The 5919-nt window shown below is 39.9% G+C and overlaps 1 pseudogene; it reads left to right on the top strand.

Annotated features, from left to right (window-relative positions):
• Window positions 1-2581: 2581 nt before the first annotated feature.
• LOC121925955 lies at window positions 2582-5121 on the top strand (annotated as a pseudogene).
• Window positions 5122-5919: the final 798 nt, after the last annotated feature.

Genomic DNA, 5919 nt, shown 5'->3' on the forward strand with positions numbered 1-5919 from the left:
GTGATATTGACAATCATCTCTGTGAGCATTAGGTAGGTTCCAACAGTGTGATTTGGCTATCAGAAATGGAAGGGAAGCAGTCTCCCTCCCTCCTGCATCCCTCTCACAACCATAAAGCATGTTTCTGGAAGGCCAGAAAATCCTCTGGAACATGTTTTGGGAGCCATGGAAAACTTCATGTGTGGGGAGAAGGAGCAAAAAATGTCCCCACCAAGCACTATGCACAGTGTTGGATTTAGTTCATTACCTTTATTATTACATGTGAGTCACTGTGGTTCATTTTTGTACTATGTAGACTGGAAATAGTAAAGACTGGTCTTCTTCTATATGGGAACTTCAGTACAAGTAGACCCCTTAGGAATGGAATGGAAACTTGCCATATCCCAACTGACCTCTCAAGAAATTGCACATCAAAATTCCTACCATTTAGGGAACCTTTTTTGTTCTTGCAAAACATAAAGTGCATGCTTTCTAGAGCTGTGTAGGAGCTGTAACAACTCAAGTATAAGTCTAGAATTTTAGTCACAAACTGACCCCAAAAACCTGAGTCGACTTATCCACGGGTCAATGTAAGTATAGTCTTTAACTCTTACTTTATTTTTAAAGGAACCATCTCCTGGTGAAAGGCAAGAGTACAACTGTCAGAAAATCACCAATCCCCTCATCCATCCACTAGCCTTCAGCATATACATAAACAGTTATGCCTTTGAGGATTTTCTAAGTTCTTTAGCATGTTTCCTTGCTTCATCTTTTACATCCTTGTTACATAACCCTAGGTTTTACCCTTGACCATCCACAGGTCACATTAAATCCATAATTTTGGCCCCAAAACATGCCCTCGACTTATACATGAAGTTGACTTATAGTCTAGTATTAAGGTAGTCTTTTTACTATGCATAAAAGATTACATAGCTTTCTGAGAACATAGAGAATCTGAGTCACTTTGAGGAGTTTACTCTTATGCACACTCTCAGTTGGGACTTGGAATTGTCAGGGGGGGAGAAGACGAGGAAGGAGAGAAAGAAAACAAGTAGTGGGAGAAAACTTGCACTAAATGAAGCTGCACAGCTTTCAAAGGAAAGTGATACAGTTAGGAAAAACAATAAACCCCAAGTGTCCCAATAACTACAAGATTAAAGCTTGATTCATTGTTCTCCACATCTGTTAGTAACCAGGAAAACTGAGATTTTATATCACTACTCTTCCCCCCTCCCCTCAGGTTTTGGTCACATATTAAGGTAAGGCACATAAAACTGTGACAGAAAAAGCAGCAAGCAAGAAAACACTTAGGCCAGTGGACTCTTATGCAGTCCGAAGGGTTTCTCCCCCCACATATGCTTTGCTGTTATAGACACTGCATCCTGTCTTTCTGTCCTCTTCAGGATTGTCAAGGCAGATTTGGACAATGGTACACATAATGTCCAGAATAACTGAAATAATAAAAAACATAATATGAAAAGTTTAATGATAAATGATGGCTAATGATGACAAAAATGTTTCATTTGGTGGTTATTCTATAGATGTATGTTTTTTTAAAAAAACATGCGGGTTTTTATGTAATGTTTAATTATTGTTTTATATCTTATGGTTTTAACATCTGTTTTGTGAAAAACCCAGAGAGCTTTGGCTATTGTCACAAATATCAAGATATAAGCTGCACCATAAGAGAAATCACAGCAGTGGAATCCAAATCAGCAGGAACTTCGGAGGATTTCAGGACCAAATTAAATGTGGCACAGGGGACCTAATAATTAAATGTTCGCAATTCTTATGCTAATTCACTGCCCCTTGGGGCAACTCCAACAATGGAGACATGGTACTATGAGAGTAGACTTTAATTATTTCCCTCCTTTGTTCTTTCTTTCCATTGGAAACTGCCCTGCCCCCCCCCACCAAATGGGGGAGATGAGAACATTTTATAATTATTTTTATTACAATTTTTCTCTGAAAGCTATTGTGGAAAGTTGTGAAAGGATGAAACCCATAAGGATACAGATCCACACAATGATTATTGGATATGTACTGGTTTCCATCGGAAATGGGCCACAGAACCAGATGGCAATATGAAAGTGTGTTTTAAAACAATTGTATGATCAGTTAAAATCCACAGAGGTAGCCAGAGCTTTGTAGCCTCGATCTCTTGACACTATTCTTTTAGTGTAGGAGGGAATTTGCCTGCTTCCCCAGGTTTAAGTGTTTATCAGGATGTGTCCTGAATATCTACTAATTATATAACATTAAATCTCTTAACAATTTCACTATGTCCATGGTCAAAATTCTCCCTGTCCTGAAATGAAGCCTGAGACACACATTCTTCGACTAAAGATGAGATCAGTGCACCACCTAGTCGTAAGTTTTAACTATAACAATAATAGTGAACAAAGCGTAGAAACCTAAACATGCTACAATGTTCCATACACATTTCCCTCCAACAGTATTCCAAAGAATGGACAGGATTTTGCCCATTGGCCAAATCCTGAAAGGCCAGCGAAGTTGCTGGCCATAGTTCTAAACCACAAATTTGTCATGACTGAAGAAGTGCTGTGCACACTAAGACTCTTTTACTCACTCCACAGGAGGAATGACCAACAGGAGCATCAATCAAGTGGAGGCCAGTGAGCAGATCCCACTCCTCCATCACTCACAGAAGTGAAAACTAACGGAAAAGGAAGAGGCAAAATCATATATCCCTTTCTCAAAATTAAAATATTTATATTCACTTCAAATCAAGGATCTTCTTGACAGTGTATAAATATAATCCAATCTAAGAAATTTAAAAGAATGTAAAATTTTAAACAATAAAAATAATTGAATCAGAGTACATTTCACACTATATCACTTTGATACTACAATACCTGTTTTATGGAATCCTGGGTTTATATCGTTAAATCTTTAGAATTCTGTCAGAGATCTCTGTTCTTCCACAGACACTAATCTTAGGATTCCAAATAGGTAACCATGACAGTAAAGTGGAATCAAAGTGCTATGATTTTGTATTTAAAGGGCCCAGATTAAAACATATTAATCTGTTTAACAGTTGAAACAAGTTAAAATTTGGAGAATAATCCTAGGTGCCAAACCTGAAAAGGCCCTCTCTTGTGACCACACACAATAATTCCTCTCTCTGTGGAACACAAGGAAGTCCTCCGCAGACTTCAGGAAGAGCACTCTTCCCTGTATCACAGTCTCCAAGCTGTTTAGGGCTTCACTAGCCAAGATCTTCTACAGCGTATCATAACAATAGTTTCAATGCAGAACTACATGTTCTGAACTCCCAGGACTCATGAAATGCCACAGTCACTGCCCACAACCATTCCAAGAAGTGTCTGGCTATGTCCCTGTTAGTATAATGAGATTCTCTGGGGTTCTCCAGAAGTCTCAATGGCTGATGTAATCATTTCGTATCTGGCTACCGGGACATAACCAGGACCCTATCGCATGGGGTTAAAATCCCAGTTTACCTTCCCAAATTCAGTGCTAATTCAGGAGGCAGCTGGGTCCTATCACACAGAAATTACTGCCAAATTGGTGCCCAGATCCATCCTGGATGCAACCCGGTCCTGTAAACTGCTTTGACAGCCATTTTGAAGTCGAAAGCTTTAATAGTATGATGACATTGGCCCTTCCGCATGGGCCTTTGCGGCGCCCGCGTCACGTGCTAGGGGTTGGCCAAGGACCAGCGTCCATACCGGCCTCACCCCTGCATGTGACTGGGGCGTAAAAACGGACACGGGCATGGCCATTTACATGCCGGACGCTTAGCGTCCGCATGTAGCATCGCGAGAATGACGTCTCGATTGCGCCATTTGCCCTCGTCGTGTCATTTACACGACCAAGAAGAAGCCCCATTTTGGCGCTTCTTTTAGCTGCGCTGGAACCTCGCGGGTTTGGCTGCTGGGGCTTCTCGTGCAGCTAATGATGGCACAGGCAGAGCGCCGCTTTTCGGCGCTCTGTAAAGCGCCAAAGACTTCCATCCTGTGTGCTCTTACCACAGAGTAAGGCCCACAGAATTCAAAGTAACTTTCTCCCAGGATTACCTGGCAGCATTCATTATTGTTGTAACCTTTAAGTAATTCTGACATATGCCAAGCCAAAAAATGAACCATTCAAACCCTGGTCTCCGGTGTCATAGCTCATGTGTCAAACCATACCGGCTCCCGTTAAAGCACTTGGACTTATGTATATAATTATCTCTGCCATGACATTGTAATATAATATGGACATTAATATTTTTAGAAAAATAAATTTCACTTTGAATCCAGATATCCATGAAGTATGATTTTGTTAAACCAATTGATTTATCCAGAGATGGCCAAGAAAAGATAAATTTAAATTCAGGACACTCAACTGTGCTCTTCAAATCACTAATCCAAGAAAGTTCAAGTCATTACTAGCATGAAAGTGTCTTATGGATTGAAACTGGTAATGGTTTGTACTGTCTGGGCAGATTGAAATACTCACTTCGTTCTATTGGGCTGACTGATTCAGTATTGCTGTCTTTCTGAAGCCTATGTGGGCTTTCCAGCTGAGAGCCTTTGGATAAATAAGGATTTTTCCATTCTAACAAAAAAAAATTTCATTGCTTGGTAGGTGCACCTGGCCCAAAGGCAGACAGTGGAAGTTTAGACTGCTGGAGCCGAAGGCCCTCAAGAGCACCAGGGTTTCCGGAATCCCTGGGCTGAAAGGGGAAAAAGGAGACAGTGCACTGCTTATCGATCTGCCTTTAGTGTTTGGTTTTAACAGCCAGAGTCCTTTTCCTAATATTCCCCATCAAATTTACAAAGATCTTCTACAATGAGCAAAATCACTATGATACAACAACTGGGAAGTTCCGGTGCAGCATCCCTGTGTATACTATTTTGCGTATCATCTCACATTGTATTCCTCAGATGTGAAGGTCATTGTATAAGAAGGACAAAGCAATCATCATCACTTATGACCAGTACAGAAAATGATGTTGACCAGGCATCTGGTTCTGTTTTGCTCCATGTGGAAGCTGGGGATGAAGTCTGGCTTCAAGTATATGGAGATGAGGAAAACAATGGTGTCTATGCTGATAATGTTAACGATTCTACTTTATGGGATTCTTTGCTTTATCCAGACACGAGTTATGAGCAATAGAATGTAAAACTGGGAGGCAAAAAGGTGGAAGAATAAAGTTGGATTATGTTTTTGTAGCATATCTGTATTTTGTCAGTCTAAGCAAACATAATAAATTTAATTCAAAATATAGCCATGTTAGCCTGGAAAATCAGTATGCAAAGTCAGCTTGTATAAGAAAGACAAAGCAATCATCATCACTTATGACCAGTATCAGAAAAATGATGTTGTAACACCTTGAGACTAACTGAAAGAAAGAAGTTGGTAGCGTGAGCTTTTGTAGACTTCAGCCTAGTTTTCTCAGCCTAAAACGCATTGAGGAGGTAGTTGAAGTCTGTGAAAGCCATGCTACCAACTTCTTTCTTTCAGTTAGTCTCAAAGGTGTTACAAGATCCCTTTCTATAACAAATTGAATTTAGCTAGATTCTGAGTAGCTTGCACATCATTGCTTGAATATTGTGGTGAGTTGAACATGTGGAATGAGCAAACATCAAGACATTAACTCAGCTCTCGCCACAATGCTACTTAGTAGAGAAGCCCACATTTCAGCTAGCCAATGCAGAAGTGTAATGATCAAATATAGGCTGCATACTATTGGCACTTATGAAAATCTCATTGATTCCGTTGGTTTACTCGAGCTGGGACTGAAAATAGAATTCAGCCCATGATGACATGTATGAATCGAAGACAAGTAATCCATAATTCAGAATACGTTCAGCAAAGATAGTTACCCAAACTGTTAAGTGATGAGTGTTACTTATTTATAGTTTACTAAAAAGTAACTAACAGTGAATTCAATAAATAGGAATATAGAAAAAC

Source organism: Sceloporus undulatus, chromosome 3 (assembly GCF_019175285.1).
Source record: "Sceloporus undulatus isolate JIND9_A2432 ecotype Alabama chromosome 3, SceUnd_v1.1, whole genome shotgun sequence".
Lineage (NCBI taxonomy): Eukaryota > Metazoa > Chordata > Lepidosauria > Squamata > Phrynosomatidae > Sceloporus > Sceloporus undulatus.